The 14,762-nt window shown below is 32.2% G+C and overlaps 1 long non-coding RNA gene across 1 annotated transcript; it reads right to left on the bottom strand.

Annotated features, from left to right (window-relative positions):
* Positions 1–841: 841 nt before the first annotated feature.
* LOC141698581 (uncharacterized) lies at positions 842–3,603 on the bottom strand. The gene is made up of 4 exons (XR_012565162.1): positions 2,746–3,603; positions 2,171–2,224; positions 1,956–2,073; positions 842–1,852 (listed from the first exon to the last, which is right to left on the bottom strand). It is a non-coding gene; the product is annotated as an uncharacterized LOC141698581 (long non-coding RNA).
* Positions 3,604–14,762: the final 11,159 nt, after the last annotated feature.

Below are 14,762 nucleotides of genomic sequence, written 5' to 3'. Positions count from 1 at the left end.
CATGGTATTCTTAAAGAGTAGAAACAGGGTATTTGTGTTAATATCCTTTGTTATTAAATTGTGAGCTAAGATCTTCACGGGGCAATAGAACAAATATAAATATCTTAGTATCTTCTCACATAACAAGCAATTGTAATTAAGTAGAGGAAAATACTAGCTATATATCACTACAAGAAAAAAGCGATCATACCACAGTTTTTCACCTTTATGTGACATGTATATTTTCCGTTGTCTATCCAACACTGTGTGATAGAATATCACACAATGGTTGTTTAAACCCTTGTAATATGAAATATTACACAACCTTTTTTAGTACTGGTTACAATGAAGAATGGACAACGGATATTCTATATTAACCATTGTTGGAACTTTTTTAAAATAACTGTTTTTTTATTCAACCCTTGTCTATCTAAGTGAACAACAATCGTTTTTGTAGAAAAATGTTAACTTATTTGATATTGTCTTAAACAATAGTTTATGAACTTTTGTTATGAATGTTTTTTTAAAAGACAATAGTATAAAAGATTTAAACTGTTCTAAAGAATATCAAAAGACAACAGTTTATAAACTTTTTTTATGAATATTTTTTTTAAAAGACAATGGTGTAAAAGATTTAAACTGTTGCAAAGAATATCAAAAGACAACAGTTTTTTGTTAAAAAAATATGTGCAGTGAGACGTACAACAGTTTTCATCAGTTTTTAAGTGACTTTCACACAACTCTTTACAAAATTAATCTCATTATTCAAAATAAACCAATTTCTAAATAAAATTATATTATGATAATTCAATTGTTATTTCACAATTGAAATTAAATTTACAATACAAATGTTCTCTACAAGAATTACAAGTATAACAAAGTTTAATTAAAATTCACCAACAAGTTGGTAGTTACCATTAAAATTCACTTGCATGGCAATTCACTCCAGTTTTTTAAAATTCAATAATAAATGGAATGTTACTAACTTCAGAAGCAGATTTCCACTCCTCTCTGTTATATAAAACTGGGTTATATGGGGCTCTGTCACCTTGGCTAGTCCATGGCCATTGCCCACCTTTGATTCTATCTACCAATTCTGTAGGAGAAAGTAATTTTTAGCCATTAACAACTCTCTTAGCACCGAAAACTTTAAGTCTTCACCATTACTTCCATTCTCTAACCATATGAATATTTCAATTCACATGCTTTATAACCCCTGTATACCTGCAATTGAACTCTGCAAATAATAAATAAAAAACATAAAGTTGTGTAACAAATCATATAAATATATAATAAGGATGAATTTATAGTCTACGAGTCAATATCCACCTTCCACTCAGCTCTGTTGAATTTGTGAGTGGCCTAGACTTTACCTTTGATAACTTTACCGCGCTAAAAATATTTGCAACATCATTTCCAACGGAATGTTTACCTTTGATTACTGATGAATAATTTCAAACTGTTACTCAACATGTTTGGAATGTTCCAACTTCCAAGGGAATAGATTTCAATAATTCAATCTTTAATTCTGTTTAAACACCGCATAAACCTTTAAAAGGTATAGACAATGATGCCCACCTGCGATATAGTGAGTTACCTTATAAACAAGCTTCCACTTCCGACTTGAAGAAATTTTATTCTTACACGCTAACTCAACTGCAAACATCTATGTCGTTCTGATATAAAGATGTCTTATAGGCCCTGTTTATTTAACTAAGTAATATTTTACTATGCTAAAACAAAATTAAATCCCTTCGCCTACCTAACACAGGCGACACTGGTTGCCCCCAGGTGTACCAGGTAGGTATGCCGAACTTGGTGTCAGGTGATTGACCACCAGGAGTTGAAGGAAAGTATGAACTTGGAGCATTTGCTGCAAGGAGGCATGGGGAAATTTTTAAAAGATACAATAAAGCTGAGTCACTTGGTTCAGCTTTATACAAAGTGAATAAATAGACAAAATATGATCAAATTACCATATGCCGAACTGATATTCCTTCAAGTACCAGCTTCACTATAATTGCCACCCGGAGTGTTGGCCCAGCCTGAACCAGGTGTAGGTGCTTCATATGTTTCTGAAGGGGGACTTCCTGGCTGTACATATAGCAAGCACCCCGTGTGTTACCACTTAATGAATATTTTTAAAAAAATTGACGAATCTCACCACTAATTTTCATAGCATAACTAGAACCTGATAACGCCGACTTGTCCCCAAGAAGCAAGACTTCCTTCTTCCCAATTATCCCTGTTGTGTTTCAATACCAACCAGCGACTATTAGTAATAGTAAATAATTGTATCCTCGTACAATGAAAATCATACAGAATTTATTTTCTGTGAAGCAGCATCCTTAAATCTCTTACTACTCGTACAATAAAAAAAATAATCAAGTAACACAGTAGCCTCTTTTTATTTTTTAAATGGAACAAAAGAAAGTTTAGTATAATGATTATAAAAAACAAGTAATGCAGAAATATGTACTAGAGAACCAAGTAGATGGTCTAAGATTATTATCCACAACCCTCATAGCCATTATCAACATAGTAAAGCAATGAGAAGCTAGTGCTGGTAGCTTTTTCATATATCTCAATTCCCCTCATATGTCTAAACCTGGACTTACTTCTCTTTTTATTTGAGCATACTACTGTATCTCACTAATCACTTCTTTTAGTAACATAATCCTGACTTATTCATAACTCTGTCCATACCATGCTAGTGTCTAAAAAATATTAATAATGTAAATATGTCGCAAGAAATCAAGTACATACCTTGGTGTACTCACTGGAGTGTAAGGATTCCAAGCTCTATCCCTCACTGGGGTCCTCACACCATCATGAATTGGTGTACGGTATATATTATGAAATATGTCAACAAATTCCAATTTCTTTCCCTACGTAAGGATTCTTAGATTTGGGACGGAAAACAGAAGCAATAGCGAACCCATTCAACTTGAAGGAAGACCAGAGTGAAGGTAACTCCACTCCACTCTCACACAATTTCCCTTATTTTGGAAGCTGAAGAACTTGGGCACTTGGCTTTCTTCAAGCAACATACTCCGATTTCCGTAAAATTCAAAATTTCCCTGCCCAAGGAGTTGTGATATTTTTCTAGCGCCTATTATTAAAGAAAATTAATAACTTGAAGCTGAAGAAGAATAATTTGAGAGAGAGAGAGAGCCTGTGGTAGCAGCATGTTGAACAAGCCTTCCAACTTTTGAAACTCTAGTAGTTTTGTGAAATTTGAAAATGCAAAGAACAAATTAGTGTTTCTGTTCCTAATTAGTGGTTTCACTATATCCTTATCCTTATCGCCGCCGCCGACCTCGTCGGCTTGCAGTTGGCCGCTTTTCTCGGGGTGGGTGAGAGTGAGGGCTGCCGTGATTGCAGTGACGGAGCTGGTTCCAATGACGGCGATTGTGGCGGTGTCGAGGATTTCGAGTTGTGGTGAAATGGGAGAGACGGGGCTTTCGGGTCGGGTTGGTGACAGTGGGGAATGGGTTGGGCTTTCGAAGTGGAGTGGAGTGTGGGAGAACAGGGTTGAGGAGAAGATAGGGTGGCTGGTTATGATTAGGTAAGAAACTGGAGAGGTGTCATGATTTTAAACAAATCAAGGTTAGAAATCGGAGATGGAAGAGCCGCAGAGGAACAATGAGGGAGAGGGAAAGGTAAATTGGGGGAGCACACAAAAAATTAATTAAAGAAAGAAGTGGTGTGATTGGGAAAAAAGGTGAGATAAGGGGGGAAATTAAATTTGGAGGAAGGGGGAAATGAAATTTCATTGGAGGGAATTGAAAAATTAAGTGAAAATCTGAAAATAATTTAATAAATTTTTTAATTAATAAATATCATTATAAAATTCATGTATTTCGAACTGCTTTGATATCGTATTATATATTAGTGTAAAAGAATTATTTAAAGTTTTTTATTTAAAAATAACAATTATTTTTATATATGATTTTTATTAATATTATAAAATTAATCTTGTAAATGGGGAACGAGCTCTCGTTGTCGAGACTGGTAGTTTTACTAGATTTTTCTAATCTTGACATTGACATGTAAGATTAATTTCAAATTTTTTAATAATTTTTTCATATGACTAAAATTGATATATCTTAACATCTGTACGGTTGGATCTTCGAAAAAATCATTTTAAAAATTAATCGTGTAAATCGGGAACGAGTCTCGTTGCAGGGAGTAGTGGTACTTTTGCTAGATTTTTCTAATCCTAACATGCAAGATGAATTTCAAATTTTTAAATAATTTTTTCATATGACTAAAATTCATATATCTTAACATCCGTACGGTTGGATCGTCTAAAAAATCATTTTAAAAACTAATCTTCTAAATTTGGAACGAGTCTCATTGTTGGAAGTGGTATTTTTACTAGATTTTTTTAATCCTCACATGCAAGATGAATTTCAAATTTTTTATTAATTTTTTCAAATGACTAAAATTGATATATCTTAACATCTGTACGGTTTGATAGTCGAAAAAATCATTTTAAAAATTAATCTTGTAAATCGGGAACAAGTCTCGTTATCGAGAGTGGTACTTTTTCTAGATTTTTCTAATCCTCACATGCAAGATGAATTTCAAATTTTTTATTAATTTTTTCATATGACTAAAATTGATATATCTTAACATCCGTACGGTTGGATCGTCGAAAAAATCATTTTAAAAATTAATCTTGTCAATCGGGAACACGTCTCGTTGTAGGGAGGGGTATATTAACTGAATTTTTCTAATCTTGACATGCAAGATGATTTTCAAATTTTTTTAATAATTTTTTTGTATGACTAAAATTGATATATCTTAACATCCGTACGGTTGGATCATCGAAAATATCATTTTAAAAAATAATCTTATCAATCGGGAACGAGTCCCGTTGTCGGGAGGGGTATATTAACTGGATTTTTCTAATCCTGACATGCAAGATGAATTTCAAATTTTTTAATAATTTTTTCATATGACTAAAATTGATATATCTTAACATCCGTACGGTTGGATCGTCAAAAAACTCATTTTTAATATTAATCTTGTCAATCGGGAACGAGTCTCTTTGTGGGAGGGGTACATTAACTGGATTTTTCTAATCCTCACATGCAAAATGAATTTCAAATTTTTTATTAATTTTTTTATATGACTAAAATTGATATATCTTAACATCCGTACGGTTGGATCATCGAAAAAATCATTTTAAAAATTAATCTTGTCAATCGCGAACGAGTCCCGTTTTCGGGAGGGGTATATTAACTCGATTTTTTTAATCCTGACATGCAAGATGAATTTTAAATTTTTTAATAATTTTTTAATATGACTAAAATTGATATATCTTAACATCCGTACGGTTGGATCGACAAAAAAATCATTTTAAAAATTAATCTTGTCAATCGGGAACGAGTCTCTTTGTCGCGATGGGTACATTAACTGGATTTTTCTAATCCTCACATGCAAGATGAATTTCTAATTTTTTATTTTTTTTCATATGACTAAAATTGATATATCTTAACATCCGTATGGTTGGATAGTTGAAAAAATTATTTTAAAAATTAATCTTGTCAATCGGGAACGAGTCGCGTTGTCGGGAGGTGTATATTAACTGGATTTTTCTAATCCTAACATGCAAGATGAATTTCAAATTTTTTAATAATTTTTTAATATGACTAAAAATGATATATCTTAACATCTGTACCGTTGGATCGTCCAAAAAATCATTTTAAAAATTAATCTTGTCAATCCGGAACGAGTCTCTTTGTCAGGAGTGGTACATTAACAGGATTTTTCTAATCCTCACATACAAGATGACTTTCAAATTTTTTATTAATTTTTTCATATGACTAAAATTGATATATCTTAACATCCGTACGGTTGGATCGTCGAAAAAATCATTTTAAAAATTAATCTTGTCAATCGGGAACGAGTCTCGTTGTCGGGAGGGGTATATTAACTGAATTTTTCTAATCGTGACATGCAAGATGAATTTTAATTTTTTTAATAATTTTTTCATATGACTAAAATTGATATATCTTAACATTCGTACAGTTGGATCGTCGAAAAAATCATTTTAAAAATTAATCTTGTTAATCGGGAACGAGTCCCGTTATCGGGAGGGGTATATTAACTGGATTTTTCTAATCCTGACATGCAAGATGAATTTCAAAATTTTTAATATTTTTTTCAGGTGACTAAAATTGATATATCTTAACATTCGTACGGTTGGATCATCGAAAAAATCATTTTAAAAATTAATCTTGTCAATCGGGAACGAGTCTCGTTGTCGGGAGGGGTACATTAACTGGATTTTTCTAATCCTGATATGCAAGATGAATATCAAATTTTTTAATAATTTTTTCATATGACTAAATCTGATAAATTTTAACATCCGTACGGTTGGATCGTCGAAAAAATCTTTTAAAAATTTAACTTGTTAACTGGGAATCTCATTTTATACAATAATACTTTTACAGTAGTTTCCTTGAAACACCATTGTGTAAAGATAAACTAAGACAACGCTTTTTTTATTATAAAACCGTTTTGTAAGCTTATCAGCTTTTTTCAATCTAACGGCTAATAACTAATCCCATTTCAATCAAAGGCTGTCATTCCGACACTTCAGCAATCCGAGTAAAATGTTTACAACCTATCATCGGGTGCCACCTCATCAGGTGGTGCCCATTGAAATTATAAAATAACTATTTCAGACAACTATTTTATTCCGTTCTATGAAGGTATCTAAGATAACCCTTCTAAAAACTGTTGTGTGAATTACACAACGTAATATTTAAAAGCTTGTATGAGCCACTAAGACAACACTTTTATTTTAACATAAAACCGTTGTATAAGAATATAATATATTTTTCGATCTAACGACCCATATCAAATCTCATATCAATGAAGGGCTCTCATTTCGCCACCTCATCAATCCTCGTGAATGATTTACCACCTATCACGTGCTGCCACCTCAATACATGGTACCCACTGAAATTCCTCAAATAACTGTTTTATTCCGTTGTTTGATGGTTTAGAGGACAACCTTTCTGAAAAACCATTCTCCGAATTACACAATGTAATGTCAAAACCGTTTTCTTTAATCCCTATACGTTATCATAGTAACAACGGTTTATAATCGTTGTGTTAAAGATCTACAACAACATTATATTTAAAAAACCGTTGTCTGACTCGATGAGATGATACAACTTGCACAACAATTTAAAAAAGATGGATATCCGTTATTTGTTCTGGAGCTCACACAACTATTTTTTCTGCAAAATCAATTCACTGTTGTATGATTTTTTAGGACGGCGGTTTTTTTTAACCATTGTCTGTCAAGTGTTGTCTGATTGCAAATTTCTTGTAGTGTATTTTAGAGACTAAATTTCTTGTTAATTTTGCAGAGTTATTCTTGTATTTTTTTATATATTTTTGAAATTTATGCAAGTAAATACATTTAACCTTAGAATAAGTTCATCGTAGAAGAGTCTCCTACAAGTCAAGACTAGTACAGTGGATATTTATGAGCTACATTTTGTGTGGTTAGCTAGTCTTTAAAAGCATTAATTCTCATTTTATGTAATAGTGTAAAAATATTCAAAAGTAAATAATGTTAGAACTAGCGTACTAGTAAATCTTTTAGCATTATATATTTTCAGGAGTTCCACGTAAAGGTTGAGAGACAGTATAATGATTCAGAAGGTACATCAATGGGTGAGTCTGTGAGATGATAACAAAAGCTAGATGCAAATCAAACCAATCTTTCACTTTGCATATACAGTTATACTGCAAGTAGTTTTGTGCTTCTTGAAGTTGGGTTAGGGGTGAACCTAAAGAAATTTGTATGTTTTTACGTCCTCATATGCTTGTTTTCTATCTAACATAAGTGATTGAGCATGAATGTTAAGTGTGTTTCTTATTTTATGTAGTGGCATCATTGAGTTTGACCGGTGTGGGATGACGTTGTTTGCAGAAACTTCAACTCATCCATACGGAAAAGTATCAAGTTACATCCTCTTGCTCAATGGTATCGAAGAATCTTCAAGGATGCAGGCCCTAGCAGAGACGACATTGCTATGTATTTTTTATCCATCTAGAGTGACATTGCTCTGTATTTTTATCCATCTAGAGTTGATAGATAATTTTAGACTTGTTGCATGAGACTTATGGTTTATTTCCCCAATTATTTAGGATTTTTTTCTATTTTTATGGAAAAAAGGTATATTCTAATTTATTAAGAAACATGTTACCAACCTATTTAATGATGTAATCTCTTATTGATGGTCTAGAATTGTTGTTGTCTCCATCAATATTCTAATTTTATAATACTGATCTTATGCTATTTCATGATAATTATTATTTATAAGTCTTCCTATCCGTGGCAACGTTTATCATAGCTTTTTATCTTTACTTAATTAAGTTTGCCATTCTTCAAATTTATTTTAACAACGGTTCTATGATAACACTTCACTATTAGAAAATATATTGAGTTAATTAGCTATTTTATATACAGAAATTTTTATTTTAATCTTTCCTAATAAGAGTATTACACGTTGTTATATGCACGATGTTGTACTTGGTGTAATTCTAGGTATTGTGAGGACATGGAGAACTACTTATAAATATATAGATGGGTATGACTGGTCACCCATTAGGTAACTGAATATTTTGTATTTTACTTGACCTTAATAATGTTGTAGGCAATGTTATAATTTTAGATTACAACAATTTAAAAAATAGCTGATTGTGTCCATGAACAAGGGTTGCAATAGGACTTGGGCAGTGTTGCAACACGTTTTCTAATAATCTTCTAATAGTAAAACAAGGATATTATGATAACAGGATATTATGAGATGGGCCCCATCAACAAGGGTTACAATAGGACTTGGTCAGTGTTGCAACACGTTTTGGGAAACCATTAGAATATGGTAGGCCCATATTATCAACCATATATTATATGATTTAATATTTCAACAATTAAAATTTAATAAAAATTATTTGGTAATATGCATTTCTTGAAAATAAGTAAAATGTTCGTTTCATAAGTTTCAAACAATATAATACAAACTGAATTTACAAAAATAAATAAACTTGAACTATCAATTAATTTACAAAAGTTAAAATAAACTTAAACTTGTAAGATGGGTCTTGTTCTATTTAATTAAACAAATGGTGGCATCAAATTTTAATGGGAGCCAACATAAAACTCAAAGAAAATGCTGACCTCCAAATGATTTTTTGCTTCCCAAGCTTGAGCATCTTCGACCTAATATCTACAACCTAATATCTACATGTTTTGAAAATTACTAAAATAGATTAATACATTAAATGTATTAAAGGTGTAGATAAAAATTCTAAATAATTACATATATATCTACTCTTTGATATTACAATGCGTGCACATTATATATTAATATATTAAACTTGAAATAAGCAAGTAAGATAAATAAAACTAACACATCATATATGGGGACCACTTTAAGAAATGACTACTATCTAATTAAACCAACGATAACAGATAGAGAGTGATAAAAGATAGAGTACCCTATGTTCACATGTCTGCATTATAATTATCATAACATATGTATGGAATTGCATATGTTGTGCCATAGAACACATACCTAAAAGACAAAATAATTTGAGCAAGTAGTACCAAAATATTCCAATTTGCTATGTGGGTAGTCATGCCTGGTACGTATTATAAATCAATTTTTTTTGAATGTCTGAAAATAACAGCATAAATGATGTGTTGCACTTATGCTAGAATGTATTAAAAAAAAGTAAGGCATTCGGTATACCTTGTAACAACCAATCCTTGAAGAAGCTTGTTTTCCTCAAAAGGAACAACGGTCAACCTCAAAGAGAGAAAATTTGTGGGTGCCTAACTTCATTTTGTGATACCCTACCACAACAATGTGTCCACTGTCTTCTGCAATTTATACAAATATAGAAAAAACTCACAAAGTTAAGTCAAAAAAATAAAATAAATCTATGTAAAATCATGGCTAGTTAATTATTGAAATCATTTTTATATATTAGAACCATTTATATTGGATCAATTTGAAGCATCCAGATATGTGTCCATAAGCATGTGAAGCGTGCATGGACTGGAAGCAAGAGAATTACAAATGATAAATAGAAAGACCTTTCATCTCAGGATTTAATTACAACCAGAAGTACAAATGGAAATAATTTAAGCCCGCATATAGAGTGCACAAAAAATCCATTTATCTAATATACATGGTTGAAATAGTGGCAAACTTATTCTGCTTCAAATGGCAACTCATAGTGCATGCATAATTTTTTTTATAGGACAAGTAATTCAAACAAAAAGTATAACAACTTACGCCCGTAATATATTAGGTAACACCTCTATTATGTTGTTTACTATATAATAATCTGGACAAGGGAATGAGAATTACCTTATCGATCCAGGATGTGATCGGTTTTCATGAAGAAGTACTCGCTTTGCTTTGTTGAGTGACCGGGAGTTGTCTGGGTCAGGAAATCAGGGACATAGTTCATATCTCCCTTAATGTGTTCAATATCAAAATGAAAAATGCTTAATAATGCTTGCCATCTGGAGAAAATTTATTTTGATGCAATATTTTGAACATCTTTTTGTAAAACCTCTTTTGCAGATTTACAATCGACTCTAAGGAGAAATTTTTAATTTAATAAATCACTCTGAAATTTTGTAGTACATAAAACAATTGAAAGTATTTCCTTTTTTATAGTAGAATAATTTCTTTGACAATCATTCCAATGTGCAGATGTAAACTGGACTATTTGTTCTAGACTATTGACTACTTATTTTAGTATACCGCCGTACCCTAAATCAGAAGCATCTGTTTCAACTACTTTAGAAGCATTTGGATCAGCAAGGTGTAGACAAGGGATTTCTAGAACCTGAGCTTTGATTTGTCGAACAATTTCGATATGTTGAGATGACCAAGGGATGAGGTTAGTTTTAAGGCGGTCATGTAAGGGTTTCTTTGGAATTCGCTAGGGGCAGTTTTGATTCCAAATGGAAGGACATTCCATTAATACTGTCCGAATGGGACCATAAAAGCGGTTTTATATCTATCTTTTGGGTGGATTTGAATTTGCCAAAATCCTAATTTTAAATCAAATTTGGAGAATATTACCGAAGATCTTAATTTTTGTAAAAGGTCTTTTTTATTAGTTATAGGGTATCGTACCCCATCTTAAGGCTTTATTTAGAGGCTTATAATTGATAGCCTTGGTATCCCTCTCTAAATTTCAGCATTTTTGTTTACATAGAAAGGTGCACAGGATAACGGGGATCTGGATTTTGATATGATTCCTTTGGATTCGAGATCTGTGATTTCTTTTCTGCAATGTTGTTCTAGGTCGGAGTTCATTTGGATAGGTCTCGCTTTTGTTGGTATTTCCTTCTCATCAAAATCTTTTTCATAAGGTAAATCAATCATATGTTATTTTCTATGCCAAAATGCATTTGGTAAGTCAGAACAGAGTTCCATTTCTATTTGTTTTAGTAATTTTAAGATTTTCTCTTTGATAAAGCAGTCTTGTAAATGCTTCTCAATCTTGTGAGAGGAAAGATCTTGTTTTAGATGGGATTATTGTATCCGTTTGCCTTGTATTAAGGCATTTATTTTGTTATTATATATAGAATATGCCTTTATTGTATTGAGGTTCCTTATTTTGGGTTTTTCAAGAAATGGGAAGGTAAGTTTGGTGTCATGGGTTTTGAAAGTAATACCTTCGTAGGTGACTGAATAGGGGTTATTAAATTGAAGAAAGGTGTAACTAATATGACAAGATGATGTATGCCTTTAACTAGGAGAAAAGATGTCTTAATTTGGAAGGTTTTATCATTGATAGAGGCATCAACCTTACTAACTACATTAAGGTTTGAGTTATTGGTGGCGGTTAATTTTTTGTTGGTATGTTGATGAAATCTTTTTTTTGTATTATTTCTTCTTTAATGCAATTCAAATCTTCTCCTGTATCGAATAAGGCAATGGTATCTAAGATAAAGTCATCTGAGAAGACAACTTTGACTTTTATGAGATATTTTCGGTAGGTAACTTGTCTTAATTCATATAAGAAATCTTCATATTGTTTTAGAGTATTGTTTAAACTGCATAGTTATTTTTGTTCAGTATTTTTCTCTTCTACTTCACGAACTAGAAGGACATTTAAAGCTTTAGAATCTATCTTCTGTTGTTCTTTAAGGATTTTTAATTGTTCTTTGATTTCTTTGATTTCTTTGTGTAGGTCTTGTATTGTTGGAACCGATTTCTGGTTGGGTTTATATTTTTTTAATATTATGATCAAGTCATATGTAGTTTTTATTGATGGGAGAATAGAAGGTTTTTGTTCTGGTTTGGGTTCAATTGGTCGTTGGAGTAATTTTTCTAAGAGTTGTTTTCTTATTTGCGGATCAGTTATCTTTTCTATAATTTCGAGAGAATGTTCCTCATTTATGGTGAGGACGTTGATTCGTCTGTCTTCAGAGGAGGAATTGTGAGAGGAAGAGCTTGTTAGAATTTCATCTATTTGAAGAGGTTCATTATTTCCAGACATTTCAGATGTCTCAGAGTCGGAAGATTCAAGGAGTAAAGCCAAGATTTTGTTGGATAGTCTTTCTTCTATGTTTAACTCTTATATTTTCCTATTAAGTCTGCAGAATCTAGATATATGTCCCTTTTTTCTACATTTGTAACAAGTTTTATCTTTATTGATTGGTTTAGTAAATTTATTTTTGTTGAAAGGTTTTTTGTTGTAGGAAGGTTTATTGTCATTATTAAAGGAAGGTTTATTATAGAACGGTTATGTTGATTTTTTGTAGAAATGTTCAAAGTTTATGAAAGACCTTTTCTGATAAGGTCTTTGATATGGCTTGCATTTACCATCATATTTTGTTTTTAAATAGCTTTTGTTGGGATTATAGTCAAATTGTTGACAGAAAGTACCTAATTCCTGCTTTGTTCTTTTCATTTCCCATTTGAGATGTCTTTGAAGTTTTAAATCTTGACAAATCTTTAGGCCTTCTCGTTGTGTTTGGCTTATGTGTTGGCCATATGTCAGGTTTTTGTAAGGTATCGGGCTTCCGTGTTCAGTTATTAAAGAAGTTCTAACTCTTTCACCGAGTAAGGTTGGAAGTCCGGCTAAGAATTTTTCCTTCCAATTTGCATGGTTCGAGTCTTCTCTAAGCATGACTCTGGTAAGGAAAGTAGTTTTATATCTTTGGAAATCACTAAGTTTTTTACAATTGAGATTATGTAAAAGCTCAGCATTCTTATCTCTCAGGTGAGAAGGGTCACCAATGAAGTGGTGTGTTATAACTAGAATGAGTTGTGCTATTGCTCCTTGGATAGCGTTTCCTTGTTCATTGAAAATGGGTTTTCCCTCTTCATCTTCTCTAATGGAATTTAAGATTTCAAGATGATTTCCAGGGGTAAGGGGATAGTACCACCAACCTTTTAATTGGCCAGAGAAACCTGCTATTTGTAATTCAGCTATACCTTTGTCTGGGGTTCCTATTTGGGTTGTATAAGCATTGGCTGCCATGGTCATTAGTTATAAATGATTTAAAATGTTATATTCAGACATTTCGTCTATATTCCATTCATAAACAGAGGATACATTGAATTTAGACTGGGTAAAATTTCTGGTCTATTTTCAATTCCAATGTCTGGGGCTGTCAATTTTGGAATCATTTGTCAGAGGTCATGAACTTGGGGTATTTCATTTGTGAAAGCATCTTCATCTGAGTCATGATGTATGGCATTCAGTTATTTAGATGAAACACTGTCAGCAGCTATTTGGTTTGTTGAAGAGGAGGCTTCAGTTCTGCTAAGATGGTCTTTGATGGCTTTAACGAATTCTGGTATATTTGTTTGAATTCGTTGTTGGCTTTGTCTAGAAACTTGGTATGGTTTAAAGATGGGTTCTTGGTTATTAATACTTTTGGGAAAATCTATTGTTTTTTGAATTCGGTCTTCTATTCGGTTTAGTTGACTTCCTATGCTATTTAGGTGGGTGTTTGTGTAATTAACAGCAAGGATTGTATTCCTAGTATATTTTAGTATGTCATCATCTGATCTCTTGATGGGGTTTGCCTCGATTTTTTCACTATGAACTGTTAGTGTGACATTTCTAAAAGGTGGGTGGTGTGATTCTATAGTTCCGCTACTTGTTTCCCATTGATTCTGTTTTTGGCTCATGCTTCGAGTGATGGGGTTTAGGTAATTTGTTAATGGGAAGAATAAGTTTTGGTCAGATGAGTAAATTTCCAACCAATCAAAGAATAACATTTGGATTTTGTTTTAGTTGAGAAATTCATAATAAATTTCTTGAAGTTGTGTCTTTTGTTCTTTGAAGTTGGTAAAAAACCAATTTCTTTTTTCAGTATTTTGGGGAGAGTAGAACTCTTCTCGAAGAAAAGTTTTATTGATTTGAAATTCAATTTCAATCACATTTAGCTCACTTGGCATTCCCATATTCTCAGTTATAACAGAGAAGGCTAGGGATGTTGGTGATGAAGGGGAAACCGTGTTTTGGTTTGATGGTAATTGACTTTGTTCATAGAAAGGGTGAGGTATATTGGAAGAATAATCCACACCACCCGTAGAGGTATTGGGTATATCTGATTTAAAGTATCTTGGTCTTCAGGAAGTGTTAATGATAGAAGGGATTTGATAAATCCTTCCTAAATTTAAGGTTCTTGAAGAAGCATCAGAATATCGAGAACTAATAAAAAGGGCTCGGGATGATCGATCAAAAGCAAGAGTGACTCTTCCATT

The sequence above is a fragment of the Apium graveolens genome, chromosome 11 (assembly GCF_009905375.1).
Source record: "Apium graveolens cultivar Ventura chromosome 11, ASM990537v1, whole genome shotgun sequence".
Lineage (NCBI taxonomy): Eukaryota > Viridiplantae > Streptophyta > Magnoliopsida > Apiales > Apiaceae > Apium > Apium graveolens.
Note: the sequence above shows the minus strand (reverse complement) of the source record. Positions and strands in the feature narration are given on the sequence as shown.